Source organism: Vespa mandarinia, chromosome 21, assembly GCF_050613455.1.
Source record: "Vespa mandarinia isolate Hongniang chromosome 21, ASM5061345v1, whole genome shotgun sequence".
Classification (NCBI taxonomy): Eukaryota; Metazoa; Arthropoda; class Insecta; order Hymenoptera; family Vespidae; genus Vespa; species Vespa mandarinia.
The window spans coordinates 749690-761065 of record NC_140830.1 but is presented as its reverse complement, the minus strand read 5'-3'; positions in this window follow the sequence as shown (position 1 = coordinate 761065).

Genomic DNA, 11376 nt, shown 5'->3' with positions numbered 1-11376 from the left:
ATTAAAAGTTAATAAATTTATTTACTAAAAATTTATTTATTTTTTGAAAAAAAAAATTTCCCTTTCGGAAATTAAAATTAAATTGACTTGTCTCGGTGTTTTATGAAAATATCATTAAATTTCGTAATAATCAAAGTCGGTACATTGCTGTTAGGACACTATATATAATATAATGCACAGGGTTGCGTCATTGGAAGACCGAATGATATAAAATAATAATAACTTTTACAAACACGTGCTTTTTTAATTTTGTATTATTACTCGACATCACACCGTAACCATTTTATTCTTTAAGGAATGTTCTATAATCTACGAAAAAAAAAAGAAAAAAAAAAAGAAAATAAAAAAGATTGAAAATGAACAAGTTATGACTTTTTCACAAACACTTCGGTCTTTTAATGACCACCCTGTATATATATATATGCGTGAGTGTGTGCATGCGTATGTCTGTGTGTAGCTGCTTACCGAGTAATATAAAATACGTACATATAAAGGAGAAATGATGAGCCACGTATAACCAACGATTTCTATTCGCCTCGTCGTAAAGGGCGATCGTTATGAATGATATTCATAATGAGAAAATTCATAGTTTTGATCCTGCTAATCGCATTTCGCGAATAAACAACATTTGTTCCTTATCATTACCTCGACATATTTAATATAAAAAGAAAAAATCGAAGAAACAATGGCATCCGATAGAACAAAAATATTAACTAAGCATAACGGAGAAGCTTACTGATATTGAAGATCTAATTATTTATTTGATTTCCTCTTTATTATTAATCGATCAATAATTAATTTCCAAAGATTTCTAGTATCATATATATATATTTAAGAAAAAAAAGAATTAGTTTTATTATTATTGTTTATTTTATGATTTATTGTTTATATTTTCTTGTTTGTTTTATTTTATTATTATTATTATTATTATTATTATTATTATTATTATTATTATTATTAGTTTATTATTATTGTTATTATAGTTATTATACTAGAAAAAAATAATGTAAGAAGTTTTGTTATTCTTATTATTATTATTTATTTATTATGATCGTCATTTTCAATATTTTAAATCGATATAAACAAAACTGTATTTTCCATATTTCTTACTCTAATACTAATACAAAGATATATATACAATAAGGTAATATGTGGTATAATAACTATAATATATTTATTAATAACTACAGAGTAATATATAATAGTATACATAGTATATATAAAGTTTTATATAGTTATAAGGAGAAGAGAGAAAAAAAGAATAATATATATATATATATATAAAGTATGCTATATTACTTCAGTACTATTTTATACAAAGTAATACTCTTTAGTACAGTAATTAACTTTTTTTATTAATTATATGAAATAGTATAGAGTAGTATACATATCTAATATAATATGTAACTGTAGTAAACCATATATTATTAGATTATTACTTTTTATTATTTATTTATATTTATAGTGTATATATATTATAAATAAAGTTATACAAAAAATACATATATAATTAAATAAATAATAATACTATGATATTTATAATATTATATATATACATGAATATATTTAGATTTATTTATTTATTTATTTATTTATTTATTTATTTATTTATTTATTTATTTATTTATTTATTTATTTATTTATGTCTATATTATATAGCACAAAATTTTGTACAACTCTAGTGTCTCCATAATATATATATTATAAATATAAATAATTAATTAACGACTATTATTTATTAGATCAATATTTTTAAACATTTGATTTTTTTAAATAAATAATCAGAATTTGTATATATATATATAATATATATATATATATATATACATATATATATGATACATATATATATAATATATATATATATATATATATATTATATATATAAGGACTATATATATATATATATATATATATATATATATATATATAGTCCTTATAATATAATATTTATTACTATATAATATAATAAAATATTTAATAATAAATTAAATAATATAATTAATAAAGTAAATAGAAATGCCGTAATCCTAACGCAATCTTAATACTTAATTATTTATATCGGTCAAATTATTCATTTAACTATACTCATACATTTATTCTACAAAATGACTAACCGTTAATTAATAAAAATATTGATCAAAAAAAGTGTTAATTAATAATAACGTATTAATATTGTATACATTATATACTATATACTGTATAGAATATAGTGTTATTTTCTTTAAATATAAGATATTGAAAATTCCAACACCCACACATACACACACACACACATATTAGTTATACGAACACATTACTTATGTTGATCAATTTAATATCATTCATATAATTTATTAGAAATGAGTCCGTAATTTGATAAGGATACAAAAGGATCAACATAATAAATGATATATTCATCGATCAATAAGGATTAAAATCCAAGTGTTTAGAAGGTCAAAGTTCGATAATAAAGGATACCTTTCATATAACTTTTCGTAGGATGAACAGGATCAGACAGTGACACGTGCTACCAAAAGGTCCCTTTCAAGAGGACTAAAGTACGCCCTATGTTATTTTCATACTGACACGATATATATATATATATATATATATATGTGTGTGTGTGTAATAATAACTTGTGGGGATTTCTAACGGAACCCCCATGAAACGTCGCGCGTCGTCACGGCGATCGTCATGACGACTTCTTTTCTTTTCTTTTCTTTTCTTTTGAAGGATGACCAGCATTTCTTCGACATGGCGAAGACCTTTGAGTAACGTATTCGAAACCCTTTTTTCAATGTCCTTTAAAAACCGTTATATCGTGAATGATATCCCTCGATCATCTGCCATACATATGATACATCCATCCGATCATTTGATACTATTATTTCTGATGATCATCGAGTCGAATTTTGATCGATAGAGTTCCACATCGATTATCTTGTTATTCTTTTTGTCGTTTGTATTATTTCAACATGGTCAGATTGTGATTTATAATCGTCCATTTTATCTCAAAAGGTTGGAATATCTTTGAAAACATTTTTCTTTTTCTTCTTTATTTTTTTTTTTTTTTTTTTTTCTTTTTTACAGACTAATTTGCGATGCTAAATCGTCGTTGATGTTTTTCTTTGCAAATCGAATGATCGCACATGAGAAATTTCAAAGCCGAGTTAATTTTTTTCTTTTTTCCTTTTTTTGATCGAACCTCGTATTTTATATTTTTTTTCTTTTTCTTTTTCTTTTTCTTTTTTTTTTTTATAGCTCTTAAATGGCATTCTTCAAAACGAATTCGTCATTGATATACTAAGATCGCTTATTATTATAAATAATATTATAAATTTGTTGAATTCCGAAGTAATATAAAAATTATATCGCTTGTTTTCGATTATTAAACTTTATAACTGTAAAAAATTTATGGATAATTGGTAATTAAATTTTATGGTAATTTATGGTAATTAAACATTTATGGATAATTGAAGGTAATTGAGCATAAAAGAAATATACTTTATTTTATATTTTTGGAGTATAAAAGATATATACTTTATTATATTAAATCAAAATTTTTCTGTAAAATTTTTCTTTATAATTTTTCAACCAATCACGAAATACTCGGATCATAATGAATGGATATCCTGTATAAATATATATATATATTTTTTTTTTAATTTTATATACATTTTTAATATTCTATTACGATTTTGATAAAACTCTTCTCAATATAAATAACAGAAATAACACGCATATATTAAGTTGAAATTTATTCTCCTTCGACCTAATAGCCATGACCTTGATTATCGATAAATCAGTGAAATCGAAGAGTAATGATCCTAAACGTGTAAATTTCTACGAAATATCAAGAAACGAGCTCTAGCTAACTTGCTAGCTAACTAGTTGCCCTTGTAACAAAAAACTATCAAGAATCAGTGGAAGTATGCCGCTAGTGACCCTTTAACCGAAGGGATCGGTCTTTTCTTCGAGTATCGACTCGGCTCGGATAATCGATTCGCGTTTTTACGTTAGGCGAAAGAACAGGTGCAATTAAACTTTGCACCCAAGAAAGGCGAAGAGAATTCGCTCTTGGCTGATCCGTCCTGGGTTACTCGTGGACGAAGATGTTCGTTCCATCTTCTTCTCCTTCTTCTTCTTCTTCGTCTTCTTCTTTATCCGAGTCTTTCTCTCATCTTTTCTTGTTTTTTCGTTTGTCCTTTTCTTTTTTTTTTTTCTTGTAATCTTTTTTTCTTTCTTTTTTTCTTTTTTTTGTAACCATCATCCCAACTCCGTCCACGTCCATTTCCATCTTTGGCCTTTGTTGTGTGTTCATATCCTTTTATCTTATCTTTCTTATTTATCTACTAAAGCCTTTTAAAATTTATTCTTATCATTACGGTGTAACGTCAGTAACGTTAGCAATAATGCACTTTGCGTTATACACGGAAGAAACAGGGGAAGGTTACAGGACAGAAATGCGAGGCCGTTGACTGAACACGCTGTACTTTTGCTTTACGATGCGCTTGAGTGACAGTTAATGTCGGACGGCGCCCTTTAGCGCCTTCACCGCTAGTGAACTTTCCTTCCTTGGCTTTAACGTTACGAACTCGAGGATAATTCGTTTTTAGATTTTGCCTGAGAGAGTCACTTATTTTTGTAATTTGTTACTTCGAAAGAATTCGTTTCTCTTTAATCATTTCCGGCTATTTTAACGATCTTATGATTCTTCGCGAAAAATGTGCGAAATAGTTTTTTCTACTATTTTGTTTCTTTTTTTTTTTTTTTTTTTTCTTTTTTTTTTTTTTTTTTTTTTCATTCGATTAATTGTTTTGCAATTTGCAATTTGTCACTTTGAAAGAATTCGTTTTTGTTAAATCATTTCCGACTATTTTAACGATCATATAATTTTTTGCGAAAAAGTTTTATCTACTATTTCGTTTTTCTTTTTTTTTTTTTCATTCGATTAATTGTTCTGCAATTTGTCACTTTGAAAGAATTCGTTTTTGTTAAATCATTTCCGACTATTTTAACGATCTTATGATTTTTTGCGAAAAATGTGCGAAATAGTTATTTCTACTATTTTGTTTTTTCTTTTTTTTTCATTCGATTCGAATTGTTTGCTATATTCAGAATAATTCGTTTTCAATTTTATTGCGAGTGTCTCATTCCTGTGATTTGTTACTTTTAAAGAATTGATTTTTATTTAATCATTTCTAAGAATTTTAACGATAATATTATTCGTAAACATTACACGAAAAGTGTGCGGAATTTATGTCTAAAATTTTATTTATTTTTCATTCAGTTAATTGTTTGTTATTTGTAAAATAATTAATGATTATTGTTAAGTTGATAATTTAGGTGGGTTAAAAGCTGTTCCACCTTTTGCTTAACTTTTCTCGTATTTTCCTATTTTATCCCATTTCGAAAAGTTAAAATTACTCGTAATCATACAGTTTAATATTTTATTTGAAGTTTTTTATTCAGTTTTTCCGTTTTTTTTTTTTTTTTTTTTTTATATTAAAAGCAATTCTGTGCAACTTGGGTTGTAATTTTTTTTTTTAAATCGCGTACCTCAAAGAATTAAAAGAATTTGTATTTAACAATAATTAAAATGTTATTCTTATTTTTTAAAATTGAAAAGATTAATGGATATATTTTGCGGTTAATTTTGTTCCAATTTTACTTTTCATGTTATTCAATATTTGAGTGGTTCCTCGAATTTGTTGGTAAAGTAACAAAAAATTTACTTGTATACTTTTTTATTATGGTTGTTCAATTAATATGTTACTATTAATAGGAAAAACTTTACATAAAAATATATATTTACATGTAGATATTCAGAAAAAAATTTAATAACTTCATTTTTTATGGTTTTTATTATGGTGATTCAGTCAATTTGTTGTTATTAAAACAGTGATTAATATATATATATATATATATATATATATATATATATATTATATATTCATGTATATATTTAAAATATATAGAATATTTTTAATATATATTTATATAAACATAACAAAAAAAAATATATATATATAGATGTCACGCAAGCGTGTGTGTATGTGTACATATATGTGTGTGAAATCTCCAAAGAAAATTAATATAGGATTACACTAAGAAAATTATTAGATGAAGTATATTGAAAATACAGTGCAAATGTAAAATTTATTTCTATGCAATATCACGAGTATTAAGAAATTTATCAAGATTGAAACTCATAAAAATGAAAAAGAAGAATGAAAAGAGAGAATTATTATCAAAGTAAAATAATGTGAGTAATTATTTCAATTTTATCGAAATTAATTTTTTTTTTTTTTTTTTTTTATTAAAAACGATTCAAACAAATTCCATTTGTTTCTCAATTACATAATTAAAATTATATATAATTATTTTTTTTTTCGTTTACATTCCCCTAAAAAAATATTTCAAAATTGTCTTACATTATAATGATTCGGAATAAATAAAGAAAAAAAATATATCCTATAGGAAAACGAAAGAATTCCTAAACGATAGAATTAAATAAATAAATATATAAAAAAGAAAAAAAAAAACAAGAATAAAAAAATATGAAATAAAAACAATAAATAATTTCGAATAGAGTCATTTTTCTAGATATTTCTACTAAGGAATGAAATATCGCGGCTCTAAACTAAGGACATTTATAGCAACGATGGAACGAAGTTACCATCGATGAACTTAACCGACCAACAAAAACGTAAAAATATCTACGACAGAAGGGAGAGAAACCACGAAGACTATAGTATAATATTGGCCATGAGAAACCATGCAACTGTTTTGCTCAGATTTTATGTCCCGGTGAGATAATATAAGTGTCATAGATATCGAATAGTATAACCTAACTATAGTGCTATAATACTGCAAGGGCGCAACATTATTGCACCTGATGCATTTTTCTATCTATTTTTTTTCTTCTTCTTTTTTTTTCTCTTTTTCGTTATTTTTTTCTTTTCTCTTTTTCATCTTCTCAATTTTTTTTTTTTTTTATTCATATCCTTTCTCTCTTCTTTATATGTCCTTGTCTCGTAAGAACGTTGTTTCCAACGTTGAACGTTTATTAAAAACAATTAAAAATTATTTATATAATTATTATCCGAACACGGGATATATGCGTGCGACCTTCTTCGATAAACTTGCCAAACTCTTCAAAGGGTTAAATTCGATTTACACGAGGTCAAACGTGTGCGCCGTTCTTTACAGACATTTTTAGGTTCGCTAAAATGACGTATGCTGTTGTTTCAATTTTTTCCTTTTTTTTTTTTGTTTTTTTTTTTACGGTGTCGAGTGAATTCGTCCATTATGTTTTTTTTTTCTTTTATTTTCTTCTTTTATAATATTCAATTCTTTTTTTTTCTCTCTCTTTATCTTTTTCATTTATTTATTTTTTTTTTCTTTTTTTTTTTTTCTTTCATTTTTCATTTCAGCCCGACATAGAAGAAAAGGGTACGAGAGACATTGGACGGTTTTACGATATCACATAAATTAAACGTCGTGTCGTCGTGAATCTTCGAACTTTTCTTTTTTTTTTATTTTTGCAACTATGCACGCAATAAAATAGTCGATTGAATACTTATTAGATTTGATAAAAATATGCTTTTGTATTCATAAGTTTTTTAAAATTAATAATCAACGATATTCGAATTATTTTTGTATCTTCATTTGCTATCTTCGATAACATAGATATCTATGGTTGTCTAATGATGGCATGAAAAGAAAAAAGGAAAAAAAAGAAAAAAAAAAAATAAAACGAGAAAAAAAGGAATAAAAAAAAAATAAATAAAAAGAGAAAAAAATTGTTTTTCCTTAGATATACCAATACTATCGACTTCTAAGTTATTTGACATTTATGATCATACCTATTATATCGATACTGTATTACAGAGAGAAGATAATTTCTAACTTGGCAATTTCAAGTCGTATAAATAACTTTCATTTATATATATATATATGAAATATATATATATATATATATATATATATATATACATAGATAGATAATGTTTTGATATTTACATAATAGTGATATTATTATTAACATGCCAGAGGCGTTTTCATATTGTGATAGATTGCCCTACTTTCTCGTATAATATCTATCGTGAGAATACCTTTCCTAAGAGAACGTTGAGAAACCATAATCTCGTAGTTATATCATTGAAAAAAAAAGGCAAGAAAAGTAAATAAAATTTTATAGATTGCAAAATGTATTAACCGGATAAAACATAAATATTAGAACAATTCTAATCGCTAAATACTTTTTATATTCTTAAGAAACATTAACAATTTTCTCATAGTTGTAACATCGAGGAAAAAAAAAAGGAAAAAAAGAAAAAGAAAATTTATACGTATTGATTGGAAAATATATGAATCGTTTAAAAACTTAGATTGTTAGAATATTGATAATTATTAAATTACTTTCCATATTTCTAATAAACGTGAACAATTATTTCCATGTTTTATCATCGAAGGAAAAAAGGAACGAATAAAAAAGAAAATTTATACGTACAGATTGCAAAATGTGTTAATCGATTATTAAACATTTCTAAAACATTAGAATATTGTTAATTATTAAATACTTTTTATTACCACGAAATAAAAATTAACGATTATTTTTTTAATTATATTATCGATGAAAAAAAAAAAATTAGATAGATAGAAAATTTATATATAAATTTATATAGAGATAGAAAAATTTGTAAATCATTAAAAACGTAAACATTAGAAACTTTTTCATCACTAAATTCTTTCTTTATTTCTAATAAATATAAATAATTTTCTCGTGGTTATATCATCGAAAAACGAAAAAAAAAGAAAATTTATACATACATATTGCCAAATGTGTCAATCGATTAAACATTGGAACATTGCTAATCACTAAATACTTTTTATAATTCCAATAAAAATTAACAATTATTTTTTTAATTATATTATCGAAGAAAAAAAAAATTAGATAGATAGAAAATTTATACTATGTAGTGACAGAAAAATTTTGTAAACGTTGACATTAAATGTTCCTAATTACTAAATACTTTTTATATGTTCAATAAACGTAAACAATTTTTTTCTTAGAAGAAATAAAAGAAAGAAAAATTTATACATACAAATTCGAAAATCTGTTAACACGTAAAAACACCATGAAGCTGTTAATTATTAAATACATTTTCTCGAAGAAATATAAAACTATTATCTCGTAGTTATATCATCGAAACAAAAAAAAAAAAAAGAAAAAAAAAAAGAAAAGAGGAAAAAAAAAACAGAAAATTTATACGGATTGAAAATATCTTAAACGATTAAAGCGTAAACATTTAAACATATCAACATTATCGATCATCAAATACTTTTTTTATATTCTCAATAAACATAAACAATTTTTTGATATACGTACATACGTATTAATGTAAATAATTCTTACATTCGTATTTCACGATACGATGATATAACCATCGTTCTTTATATAAGATCGTGTAATACGATATGGCGGCACGTTTGATCGGTCTCCATTCGGTGTAAGAGTTCATTCGCAGGTGACAAACGGACGACAAGCATAAATTTAATAAATGTAAAGCTGTTCCAAGAATGGCCTATAAGAAGCAAAGGCAATTTCATCCTGCTACTCGTTGAATCATAGCTCGTGAAGAAAAACACAAAGATAAAGTGCGACAGAAAAAGAAAGAGAGAGAGAGAGAGAGAGAGAGAAAGAAAGACAATGAGATAGAAATAGATAGACAGATAGATAGAGTGAGATAGAGACAGGGAGAGAGAGAGAGAGAGAGAACTTTAAAAGTTACGTAGACGAGCAAAATGAATTCTTTAAATCGCTTGAGTCTTCCTCTCTCTCTCTCTCTCTCTCTCTCTTTCACTTTCTCTCTTTCCGTTTCTTTTTCACTTTCTCTCTCTCTCTCTCTCTCTCTCTCTCTCTCTCTTTATCTCTCTTTCGTTCTTGTTTCCCATAGTTTCTTTCCTTGTCATGTGCGTCGGCGTTTCTCGCGGCATATAGACCTCGCCCCCATGGATAACTCATAAAGCAAGCTTGTTTATTTTATTGAGGGCCTTTTGCCGAGCCGCCTTCTTGTGGTTGGTTCACTCAGCTTGTCCCTAAGCCCGTTTGCTTCCAGTGAGTAACGACATTTTCGAAATATCGTTACGTCGTCCTCATCGTCCTCTTCTTTGTAGTTGTGCACGTCTTCCTCTTTTTCTTACTCCTCGTTTATTTTACTTTTTCTTTTTTTTTTTTGGACGAGAAAGAGAGAGAGAGAGAGAGAGAGAGAGAAAGAGAGAATATGAGCTCGAGATACGAGAGTACCCGAAGAAACGTTTCATTCGAATTTCTCGTGCGATCCTTGTGAAATGAAATGATTCAAATGCAATTATATTTTACACATACGTACGCAAGTATTCTAAACCCTACGTAACTGTATAAACCCTCCATGTATCTATCTATCTATTGTGTACATATATACATATGTATATGTATGTATGCATGTTTATTTATACGTATGTATGTATGCATATATATATATATATTTATATATATGTATGCAAATGTATATATATATATATACATATACATATGTTTATATGTATATATGTATGTATGCATGTGTGTATGCATGTATGTACTTATGTCGCGAGTGTACTTATGGAGATCGAAAGTCCTCCCGATGCAATCCAAGACCTAACAAGGAGATCTCTCGAATTCCTATTCGAGTACGAATGGCAAAGCCAACCTGGACGTATGCAAAGCTAAAGGGAAATGTTTTTTTTCTTTTTTCTTTTTAATTTTTTTCGTTTTTTTTCTTCAAAGTTTCTATGACGCGATCGTGGATTATCAACATTATTTAATTTATTCAATAAATTCGTTCAATTGCATTTATTCGATCACGATTCATTGGTAAGATCATTGAAATTTTTATTATTTTATATTTAAATATAAGAAAGGAAAAAAAAAAAGAAAAGAAAGAAGAAAAATTGATAATTATAATTAATGTTGTATTTATTAATAAAATGTCCAAACAGTTTTCTTTCATGATTATAATAAAATTGTTTACTATTCTAATCTACTATATTGTTATATCGAATTGATTTATAATTAATTATTATGTTAAATAAAAATCATAGATTTCTCGTATATTAGAAAGATAAAGTTATTTATTGGATCATAAGCGATTTGTAAAATCGTTGAAAATTTTTATTATTTCAAATTTAAATATATGTAAAAAGTAAAAAGAAGATAATTGGTAATTAAAATTATGATTATATTTACTATTCTAACGTCTGGTATAAAAATTATAGATTTGTAAGACATTAAAAAATTTTTTTTTTTTTTTTTTTTTTTTTTATTAATAGAAGAATATACAATCAATTCTCGCAGAGAATTATAAGTAT